Below are 12,230 nucleotides of genomic sequence, written 5' to 3' on the forward strand. Positions count from 1 at the left end.
AAGTGTTCACTGCTTCTGTTTACACAGTCTTGTCCCAGCTAGGATAGGGAATAGCAAGAAAATTCCATCCTGCCTGAGTATCTTGTAGTTATAAAAAACATAGGGGGGAAAAAAGACAGTTCTCAAGCATTCTACTCCTCTCCCCAAAGGTAAAATCTTGGATACATAGTTCTGCCACTCAGTTATATTCATCTTCACTCACCACATATTCTGTGTTAATTATTTATTTTTTCTTCCAGTTCACTGACAGGCCATGGCTTTTACCAGGGCAAATGATATCTGAAAGAGTGTGAATGTGAGGATTGCTCTGCGTTCCTCTTGTCCTGACAAGTACAAACTGATCAGTACTCTGCACCTGGAATCCATTTTTTTTCTCATGAATTTTACAGAGCAGATGGAACAAATGGGACTTGACTAGAGGCATCAGAAGCTGGAAAACAAAGAGATCAGGGCTGCTGAGGTTGAAAAAAAAGCACTTTGTCTGAAATGCCAGTTGGAAAAAGGAGGGGGAAGACATTAAATCAGAGGACAACTGATGTAATGTTCTTAAAAAGAGGCACTGAGTGTTATTCACTTCTGCTTTAGCAACCTTTACCTACAAAAATCCAGTACAACAAGAAGAGACTGCAAATGGCCACGCTGCCCTAGGGATGGCTATATGCACACCTGCTGGATTCCATAGGGGCTACAGGGATGTGTCCTCTGGGCAGCATTCAGTTTCTTCCTGCAAACACTCAACTCTGCTAAAGGTAAAATGAACCCAGGTGGCTGGGGAGAAGGGTACAGTTCAATGTTCCCACCACTGGGAATCAAACCACAGGCAATCTGCAAAACCAAACAGTGTTATGGTGTAGGAGGGCAGGGGCTAGGACAGTCAGGATGGACAGAGACGAGAGATCTCTGAAGCCAGGGCTTGGAAATTGAGGTTTATTGCAAAGGGCATGGGTGCAGGGCCCTGCTGGGAGCTGCCAGCCACAGCTCAGAGCAGGCCCCAAAGAGGAGCCCCAAAGAGAGAGAGAGTGAAGAATAAAAGCAAGAGGGAAAGAGAGCGAACTTTTTTGTGTTGTAATGTTCCCATTACAACACAATACATTTTCTTCTGCGTTGAATATTTTAATTTTCACCAACCAATCTAGTACAAGATACAAATCCTGCAGCATTTACATACAGCCTATAAGAATCATTACACTGCCATGCTGTGTTACATTTTAAACCCTAAAAACTCCTCTTTGGGCCCCTTCTGCCAAGCTGGCAGGGTCTGCTCTGACCCTCGGACCTGCCTGCAAGCAGAGGGTATTGTTTCATCACAAGGAAATTGCCTTCATTGTTTTCCCGTTGTTCAGTAACTAAGGTATCTCAAAGCTTGCTTTCATTTCAATCTCGCTTATAGTTCCCATATTCCCAAAATCTTTTGCCAGGCAATCATATTTATAAGGCTTTCCTGTTTCATCTTCCCCAACATTATATGCCAGCTGGGAGACAACAAACCCACTGCAAAGGATGCCCAGCTGGGCAGATGTGGAACTCCAGTTGCAGTCAGCCAGAGCATCATTGGCCAGGACAGGAACTGGACAAGAGACCACTGTTTATGTAGGTAATGCATGAGACAGAAATCTCTGTTAAGCAAGGCTTGTAGAACTCATTTTTATCATTATTAATTTGAATAGAACATTAACTATGGAAATTTAAATGTATGTGTACAGGGTCAAATATCTCTAAAGGAACATAAAGACTTAAAGGTGCATAGAAAGTGTTTAGAGAAAATAAAAAACCCTCCAGACCTCATTTCAGCTGATCAATTAGCTTTTTCTTATACTGGGCTGTAACCTTGGCTCTAAACTTGCTTCCCATGAATTCCCACCTCTCTGACAAAGCCGCATGCTCCTGATTTTTCCATACCCAGCCTCTAGCTGAGAAGCACACATTGCTCTGTGCTGGAATTAAAGTGATTTCTGTGCCTGAAGTGATGTGCACATGTACCTTGGTCAGTCGGAACCACAGATGGCTGATTGGCATCGAAACGGGTGTTGGTCTGTCAGGGAAACAGTTGTTTTCTTGCTTAGGCCTTATCAACAGAAACAGTCACTTAATTGTGGCTGTGAGATCTTATTGGAGTTATGCGTGGAAGACATGATGGATTTTCACATCCCTACCAGTTGTAAGAAAATGCTAAACTTTGCACTTGGAAAGTGTATAATTTTTCTGAAGAATTATTGAGGATATGCTCCTACTCTCGGAATACTGGGTATTCTCTCCTCTGATTTCAGAGTGTAGACTCTCATTCCTCACTGTCAAAAGAGGTGTACTTAATTTCTATGCATTCACTTATGCAATAGTGCGTTCAGGTTAAGAAAAAATACACTTGAAGCAAGATTTTATGTAAAGGTTAAATAATATCAGTGGCTTATCACCTGCAACAGATACTTTAAAATCACAAAAGTTATTTTATTTTCAAAGGGCTTTATTTTGTGTCCCAAAGCCCACAGTGACAGCAGTGATGTCCCAGCTGCTTGACTGTTAATTACACACTCACGTTAAGCCAGGATGTCCCTTTGTGGTCTGAGATTTCTATTGCTGCTGTCACTGCAGTAACCTGGGGCCAGGGATGGCCGTAGGTTCAAGGTGTTCTTGTACCAGCTGAGCCCTCAGGGCTGCCTTGACTATCCAAGATTTTTACTGCAGCGCATGTATGCGCGCGCACACACACACACACACACACACACACACATATATACTCTGTTTACAGAATCATAGATTCATGGAATGATTTGGGCTGGACGGGACCTTAAAGATCTCATTCCACCCCCTCCGTGGGCAGGGACACCTTCCACTGTCCCAGGCTGCTCCAAGCCCTGTCCTACCTGGCCCTGGACATTTCGAGGGATCCCAGGGGCAGCCACATCTGCTCTGGGCATCCCGTGCCAGGGCCTCATCACCCTTGTGGAAGAATTTCTTCCCAATATTCCATCTAACCCTGCCCTCTGACAGTGGGAAGCCATTGCCCCTTGTCCTGTCACTCTAGGCCGGTGTTCAAAGTCCCTCTCCAGCTCCCTCGGAGCTCCTTTAGGCACTGGAAGGCGCTCTTAGTTGTCCCTGGAGCCTTCTCTTCCCCGGATGAGCACCCCTAAGCTGGCTCCAGAGGATCTGGAATCCCTCCCGTCACCGCACACCTCACGCTCCCTCACGGCCCCTCCCCTGCCTCTCGACCCCGTGGCCCGCGCCGAGCACGGGCAGTTCCTGGAGCGGGGCACGATGGGAGCTGTAGTCCTTGCCCTGCGCGGGGGAGCTCGGCGCCTGCGCACATCGCGCCCGACTTTGCTAAGTCGCTGCCGGAGGCCGGGCAGGCCGCGCTGCCATCTTGGACCTCAGGGACTGGGGAGCCGCAGCCGGTGAGCGGAGCGGGGCCGGGGGGTGGAGAGGGGGCACGGGGGTAGCGCTGGGGACGGGACCCTGCGGGCGGCGGGAAGACAAGGGGGGCGCGGGAACCCCGCGGTCGGGCCCGGATCCGGAGGGGCTCGCTGAGGGTGAACCCGCCGCTCTGCACCCCCGGGCCCCGCGGGGCAGCTCCAGGAGCGGGGCAGCACCGCTCCCTCCCCGGGACGCGGGCGGCGGTCCCGGGACCCCCGCGCTGTCTGGCCCCGCCGCCCCTCCGCGGCTGCCGAGGGGCACCTGCCCTCGCCGGTGCCTCCAGTTCCGAGTCCTTTCCTCAGCCGTCCCCGGCAGTGTTGCGTCCCTGCCCGGCCGGACCCCGCCAGCCTCTCCGTGTTCCTGGTCGCCAGGATCTGCCCCTAAACCTTCGCCCTCTCAGAGGCTCATTCCCTTCAGGGCTGTGCTTTCCGCAGCTCTTTCAGCACAGCTTCCTTTCCGCGTGTGTGTCCCCCCCTGTCCCGGGGCTCCTTCCAGGTGTACGGAGGTTCGGTGTCGTTATCTCGGCCGGGTACAGCCGGACATTGAAGGAATGTGTCCTAGCGATAAAGCGTCACTACATCCAGAGGTTTGTCCCGAACTGTGTTCCCTCTTGTAAACACGGCAGAATGGCAACGTTGGTGCCACCGCTCTATTTTGGAAACACGGACAAGTTCTGGCTGTTAACTCTTCTGCTCCCACGCCGGTTTTCTTTGACCTTGTGTGCCCATGCTGTCGAGATGAAAGCAGACAAAGGTGTTTGAGGGTGGCTTTCTCTAATTTCCTTTTAATATTCGAGAATTCAGCTTGTTTTAATTGCTGTAATTTGTGATGTTAAATTGTCAGAAGACCTTCTGATCTGTGTGTGATGCAGAGAAAGGGGCAGGTGTAGCGTTTGGGATACCTGTGTTGTGGCAGCCTTTACCCTTGATGCTTCAGGAAATATCCCCAGCAAAACTTACCTTTATAGCTTAGTTAGGCTTGAAGAATTCAGAAGCCAGCCTATTTTAGACGGTCTTTTCCTAATATATTGCTGCTTTTTGTCGTGAGTTTCTCATTGTTTTGCTTGGTCTCTGCTACCCTGCCTGTCAACCTTTTCGAAGAGAAGGGGAGAGAAATCTGGACTGGTATTTGAAAGAAGGCATTCTGTGTTGAGGGAGTGACAGTAGATCCAGCAGTTGCTTGTATTTACCTGAGAAAAGGCAAAGGCATTTAAGAATGAAACGAATCACAGGCCATCTTTGGTTCTGAGGATTTTAATGCTTAAAAATATATTGTTTGAAAAAAAAGTAAATTCTTTTCTGCTTTCTTCAAGTCCATAGCAGTTGCAATTTAATTACAATTACCTTGCTGTTCATTACAGCTGTTTAAATGTGGACTGTGTCTAGTGTGCATTCTTAGTTGTGATTTAGCTGACATTTAATGACTGCACTGAATGCATTCACCTCCAAATGATCTTTGGAATAATATGTAGCATTCAGACCCAAAGTGAGTCTTCTTGTCTGTAAAACAACAACAGTAAATGTGAGAGATTTTGGAGTGGAAAATAACTGAGACTTCTGAGTGCTAACTTTGAAAGCTTCTTACAGATTAAAGTTATTTTGGGGCTTAAGAGAGATTGAGAAAGATTATTTATATGAATTTATTAGTTAAGCAGCATCACCTCTTTTTCTTCCCTCAGTTTTCTCTCCCTTCTTAAAGTTCTGTTTCTTCTGTTGTGAAACAGACCTGAAACATGAGTTATCTTATTTCTTTGTTTTTCAGTTTCAGAATGGTTTGGAAAAAACTGGAGCATAAGGTAATAGGAAGAAAGGCAGTAAAGTAGCATGGTGTTTGTCTTGAGGAGATTAAATTTATAATTTTTTTAGGAGAGCTTGTCATAGACTGCTTGAAAAATGTTTCATGAGAGATTTACAAAGTAACTTTATGCTATTTTACAACACATGAAAGAGATGTTTGTCAGCAGCATTATCAGTATCAGTCAATGATAGCATCTAAATAAACATCTTTTGTGAGTTTAAGCTGTTTAAACAAAGTGATAAATATATTCAGCCATAGTGAAGTACTTTTCAAGCAATAAAACCAATTTGATTTCTTCTTAAAAGCAAGGAAAAGAGTCTGCAGGGTGAGAGTAGAAGAAAAACCCCTTGCACATGGTAACAATGACACTTCTGGGAGTTTATTTTTAAGCTTTTCTGTTTGGGTTTCCAGTTATGTTCATGTAATGTTCTAGTTTTTGTCATTCTGCTGTACTTGAATGTAATTGCAGGAACTTCTTTGTCCCCTCACAACTGAGGAAAATAAAGGTGTGTGCGTAACCCAGAGGACTGTTGGCCACAGTTCCTTACTGTAACTGTACTTTGCCCAGCTGCAGAAGCATTTTGAAGTGAGTGCTTGCCTCAGAAGAGGAAGTAGACAAGCCATGATTATAGTCTAGCTTGGGAGTATTCTAGACATTTAGTTTTACTGTCTCATAACTTGAGTATTTTTAAAGACTGTAGGCAGTCCTTCTTGGGCTTGGTTGGACTGTTAGCTGAGCTAATGCTGTGTGCACATTTTGGTGAGAGAAAGGTTCTTCATCCTTTTATCATAAGACTAAAGCAATAGAGACTTGGTCAATTTCTTAGGTGACTGACACTCAGGTTTTAGTGCAGGGTTGCTGGAGCTGAAGGATTGATATTTTTCTTCATAAGAATTGCAAATTACACATAATAGAAATGGAAGTATTGCAATAAACTGGGAAAGAGTGTTTTGAAGAAGCCAAGGCCCTGTTTCATATGACCAGCTCTCAAGTTATGCCTGGAATTTCTGCTTTTACTATACCAAAGCACAGCAGGTTTTTTTCTCCCCTCTGAGGAAACACAATACCACATCTTGTTGCTCTGGTTATTCAAATAGTTTTTCAAACTTGGCAGTATGTTGCTATTATTTTCCTTTTTTTTTTTTTTCTTTTCTTTTTTTTTTTTTAAATTTTATTTTAGTCCTCCGGTTCAGGAACCGATAATTCCTACCTTCCACCCACCTGCCCAAGCGATTCTTAACTCTGCTGCTGGGAGAGGCCAGGTGTTTTGGTCAGGCACAGAACTCCTATCATGTTTGTATTTACACCATTGGTTCTCAAGCTGGAGCTCAGACTCAAATGGTGCTCTTGCTCAGCAAGAAAAGGCCTGTGTACTTCAGGTGGATTGTTCCAGTTTGATTGTGTGAAACCTTGTTTCTAATCAGGACCTGAAAGTTAGGTGACTTACCTTTCTTTACCTGAAATGTGCAGGTCTCAGGTTCTGGATTTGTGAGCCCACGATACGGAAGCCGGAGCTTTCAAGAGGAGTGTTGCTATCAGCCTGTATAAAATCTTCATGTTCTCAGTTTTCTATTCTTTATAGGTCTATTTTTCTTTCAATGGTAGCCTTGAGATATATTTTTTCTTTCTAAGTATTAACTGGGTACCTAGAAATCTTTTTGAAGTTTTTTACTAAGGAAAAGAAGGATCAGGTGAAAGGTTTAGGTGATATTGAAACAGAAAAAGACATGGTAAGACAGGTCTGCAGTCTGCTTCTGATTTATTCATTAATTCATCAAATAAATAGCCATTTACAGTGAAATATCCATTAGGAATATAAAATTTGTGACTGGAAGCATGTTAATTTTCAGAAAAATAAAATAGGCTCTTTGATCCCTTCAGTTTCATGTGATTGGGATGGAACTTTTGTCTGGGCAAATCATTCATAACTTACTACCCTTTTTAGCTTTGCCTCATTCAGTGGAAAAAGTGAAGGAAAGCTCAGTGCTGAGCAAGCTGAAGAGATGGACTGAGACACAGAAGAGTGGGTTGTGTTAATTTTTAACATGCTTTTGGTCAGTATCCATGCTTAGTGCCTTCCCAGTCCCCTGTGCTAGCTAACTTTTAATTACGTATTAATAATCACTAGTCTTGCTTAACAGTTAAAATGCTCAGATATCCAGATTTTTATTTTATTCACTGCTGGCTTCATAAACACTTGAATGTATTAAGACTTGTTGCTCTGAATATTCCTCTTGTACTTTTCTCACACCCTGAGGTTTTTGCTCTGTCAGTGTTGGTCTTTTCATCTATTTGTAAAGCAGATAGATGGAGCAAGTTTGCTCTTTATAGGGATTCGTCACCTTTAAAGTTTTTTTCTTTTACTTTGGCTTATCGGAGCCTGAATTCAGTGATCTGTGGATCACTCTGATTAATTTCTCTTAATAAAGCTTGTATCTACAATTGTATGTGCCTTGTATATGTACATGTGTATTTCCGACTGCTGTAAGTATATAATTTCAGAGACTAGATAAGAAATGTGTTGACCAATATATAAAAATGTTCTTAAAATGGTAATGTATTTGGCCTAATCTTTAACTAGGCTTGCTAACTTCTGTGAAAGTGGTGAGCTGCATATTTTCACCAGGTTTTACCTCAACACCCTTTCCTGTCTGTTCAGATTAAAACTTCCTGGGCGATCCTGCACGTGAAGGGCACTTTATAAAAAAAAGTGAGAAAAGAGAATTTGTGAGCTTAGAAGATAAAAACTGAGGCTTGTGACACTGACTTGCTTTTTGTATCAGGATCACAGCATGGTTTGGGTTGGAAGTAACATTAAAGACACCAGTTCAAAGATCACAAAGCTGCTTTGGCTCTTGAATTTCTGTGATAGACCCAGTGCGTGTGATGTCTTCAATGATGAAGCCTTGAGAACAGTTTCTTATTCCAGCTGTTTGAAGGGAAATAATGTGTATAATGGTAATGGGAAAGAGAAGGGAAATGCTGAAGGAAGATACTTTGATCACCTCACTCTACCTGAAAAAAGTTTTCATAGCTACCCAACTAAACAGCTCTCACCCGTGTTTCCAGGTGGATACTCACCACGTGTAACATTTCTAATTCCATTTGAGTGCTCATCACCTAAAGATACAGAAAAAAAATTAAATTCCACGCGCAGTAATCCTGCATGTAATTGGCATGCTCCACTTTGAGCATGTTAAATTGAGTTTACCAGTAAGATTTTTGAATATCTTTTTTTTGCCTTATACCAAGGGGGCATTTTGTGAATATTAAAAAGACCAATTTCCAGGGCAACGCTGCATTTATTAAACATCTGCCTGAACCAAATTGAGTTCAGGTCAATGAAAAAGCTGTTGTGAGGCAGCAGTGTTCTCATTGTTCTCCTGTGCACCCATTGAATCAGGGTGTTTAACTCCTGTTCTAAAATCTGGTTTGGGCAGATGGATTTGCTCTGTGTGGAGACCTGTTGACATTGCTGGTGGTTTATTTGATATTCTCCATGGTTTAAAGATTTTAAACATAGCCCTGTGGGGTGTGGCATGGCATATCATGACTTTTTTTCTGCTTTCCCTTCTTTTCATGAGACTCATCATGAGGCTCTCTGAACTGCAAGATTTAAGGCACTAGTGAGAGTTTGAGTTATTAAAGAAAAAAAATAACATTTAAGCAACATCTTGGTTTCACATCTGTGATGTGAACAAAATAAATACTGTCCTGAGGGGCATATTAGAGGTGAAAATATTTTCAGACTAATGCTTGTTTCGAGGCTGGAAGCTGCCCAGTGCACTCTGTGTTTGAGTGGAGAAGACACCAATGAAGTGAAATTCATAGTTACAGGTGGCTGATGTGGGAGGTGACAGAGGAGGAGACTTACAGACAGTAATAATAGGGATGAGATTTATTCTAAGAGAGTCTGTGTCACAGCTGGGATTTCTTTGCTTTTTGGAATTTCACTTCCTGTTTTAAAAATAGTAAACTCTATACTTCATATTCTATATTTCTGCCTTCATGACTTCTAATCTCACACACAGTAATGCAAACTACATAAAGTGTCTGAACAAAATTTGAAGAAAATTGTCAGAACTCCTCACATGGTTCAGACTCAGGGTTTGTATCTGTAAGGATGTTTTGCTGATTAAGGTGGTCAATATAACCCTATGAGCCTGTTATTTTGCTCTCGTGTGTGGGTTCCGTTTTGGTGTTCCACGTGGTGTATGGCCAGGGAAGCCATGAAGGGGGGGATATATGGTATAGTGTGTTCACATTAAATTACTCTCCTTGCATAGAATAATTTGCCAGGGCATGCAAAGTATGCCTATTTTGTTTTTAAAATATACACAGTTTCACAGTCATCAGGGGCCCTAGGGGTTTTTCCTGAAGATTTCCTGGATTAAACAGGTCCTTGAATGTCAGTTTATGACTAGAACTGACATGAAGATAGGGAAGGACTGTGAGACGGGAGTGTCAGGGGGAAGGGGGCTCACTCCTTGGGCAGTATCCAGCTGCAGGACGATAATTCCCCATCTGCACTGCTCAATAGCTGCACTGCTGACACATGTGGGTGGTGCAGTTACCTCTGGTTCACTTGCAGGTTTCAGTTTAGATCCAGTCCTGTGCTTTTTCACCAACCTGTGGGCTTCCAGTTGTGTCCCAGCAGTAAGGCAGGTCCCTTGAAATTGAAGAAAGCAGTCAATGTTTGTTGTTAGAAGATGATCTTGTTATTTTGTTTTTATTTTATGTGCAATTGTCAGTTTTTCACACCGAAGATCTAGGATGTAAAGACTGAAACTTTTGTTTAAGGAATTTACTTATTACTTTAGTTGAAAAAATTAAAATTTCTGACATCTGCTTTATCTTTTTTATAAAGGTCAAAGGAGTCTTAGGGCAGTCTCAGAAAACCCAAGTTTAATGGAAGTGTTGAGAATATTGGTATTAGTGGTACAGTTCTGGGTCACCTTTCTCCAATAGTTTCTGTTTTATTTTACAGAGAGGCATGAGCTGGAATTTAGCAAGCAGTCAGTTTTTTCAGGGTTGGGATGGCTTTGTTGTCCACCCATTGCTGTACTTTGATGTTGCCATCTGGTCACTTGTAAAAAATTCCTAGGAAGCAGGTAATGGACTTCTGCTGAAATTAGAAAACATGAAAACTACTCCTCTGGAACTAAAGGTTTTGCTTGTGGCAGTTTGCAGTTTTGTAAAGACAGTGACCTGTAGCAGTCTTTCAGATACCTCAGGGCTGACTTAAATAATCTCAGTACTTTCTCCCCTCCCTGAAATTGTAATTTCCATCTCATATTTTGGATTTACTTTAGTAATAAATACTTTAGCTTGGAAAAATGCAACAGTTGTTTTCAGCTGACACTGAATTTTGCACACAGCAATATTACTTCATTTTGTTCCAAGTACTGGCTTTCCACTTCTAGTTTCTTTGATTCTATTGTTTAAGAATACTCAGAGAAGCAGCTTATTTTTCTTAGGGGGCAGTGCATGTGTAGTCATACCTTACCTGTCAGAATTTCACTGCGTTGTCTTCAGCAGCTCTTGTTCCCACTAGCTGAGTCAATCAACAGGAACTGCCTTACACCATCCACTTTGCTGAAGCAGGTACAAGCAGCAAGCGACAAAGAGCTTTCTTTTTCAAGAGATTTGAAGTCATCAGCACATTTCAGATATGTGGTTGTTGCTGGTAGTAGGGAATGATTCATCATTTCTTTGATGAGCCTTTGTCAGGCTGAATTGCAGAGCTGTGCAGTCTGTTTCGATTTTGTTTATTGTTCAGGTTCCTACAGTGACGATCAGTTTAGCAAGTTTTTATGGGCAATATCTCCTGAAAGCTCCACAGGCCTTTTAATGTGTGTTCTTGGGAGCAAAGGAGTGGGGGTGTGTCTGGGGCTCTCTTCATTGCTATACCCACAGAGGGAGATAATTTTGTGCTCATTAAACCTTCACTGGTGCTGTTGGACGCTTAAAACAAGGTGCATTGTGTACTGGACAGTCCTGCACAGAACATCCTGAAAAATCCTGTCAAGGTTTATGTAGACACCAGCACTGCACTTTTGGAAATTGCATCTGGTCCATTTGAGGCTTCTAGATGAGATGATCAGGGCTGACATTTTGCTGGTAGACAACAGTCTTTCCAGAAGCTACTGTTAAAAACATTACAGCTGTACAATTTTACAATCATATAAACATGTACAACAACTGTAATGGCTGCTGAAGTTGTCATTCTTAGTAATGACTACAGGTAATTGGGTAATTGAATGGTCAAGCTTTCGGATTTTTTTCATTCCCCAGAGTTAAAAGCTTTTTGCAGGATTGTTTAGGTGTGTGAACCATTGATAATGAAATGTAGCTCTGAGAAAGGAATGGGGAAATAATTTGAAGCAAGTACTGAGCTGTAAATAAGAGGTAAAACTAATGGCCGGAGATTATGAAATCCTCTGTAGGTGCTGCCCTCTGTTAATAACTGAATGTGTAACTGCTTCTGAAGGGACTTGTTCCCTTCAGAACAAGTTCCTTTTTACCTTGAGCTGCAAGGTGGATGGTGAAAGAGAAGGTGGTGGCCTCATATTTTGTTTTACTGTGTTACTGTATAACAGAGAAAATGGTTCTTATTGACACTTTGATCTGCTTAGGACTGAGCAGCAGTCCTCAGCCAGAGTTGACTTAAAAAATGAACCCTGGGCATTATGTGGCTAACACCATCAGTATTATTTAGCTAAAAATAAATGACACAGATGCTTATGCTAGCTGTCTATAACCTTGTGTAGTTATCTGAGAGAAATGTATCATTTTAAGAAACTTTCCCAACTGACATGAATAGAGGTTTGTTTGTAGGGTATTTTTGGGAAAACCCTCCCAGCCAAGGCCTGGGCTCTGGCCAAGCTCTGGCTCCTGCTGGTTGGGAAGTGTGCCATCAGATGCAGGAGTTTCTGTGCTAAAAATATCATCAAGTCACTTTGACTTGCTGATTTGGGCCTATAAAAACTGGACCCATTTTCAGGGAATTTGGAGACCTCACTTG

The 12,230-nt window shown here is 42.6% G+C and overlaps 1 protein-coding gene across 1 annotated transcript in view; it reads left to right on the top strand.

Annotated features, from left to right (window-relative positions):
* Positions 1–3,242: 3,242 nt before the first annotated feature.
* ITCH (itchy E3 ubiquitin protein ligase) overlaps positions 3,243–12,230 on the top strand; it is a 59,846-nt gene continuing 50,858 nt past the window's right edge. Inside the window, exon 1 of the mRNA XM_009092928.4 lies at positions 3,243–3,389. The gene's annotated coding sequence lies outside the window, so the exon portion shown is untranslated. The remainder of the gene's footprint in view (positions 3,390–12,230) is intronic.

Source organism: Serinus canaria, chromosome 20, assembly GCF_022539315.1.
Source record: "Serinus canaria isolate serCan28SL12 chromosome 20, serCan2020, whole genome shotgun sequence".
Taxonomy (NCBI): domain Eukaryota; kingdom Metazoa; phylum Chordata; class Aves; order Passeriformes; family Fringillidae; genus Serinus; species Serinus canaria.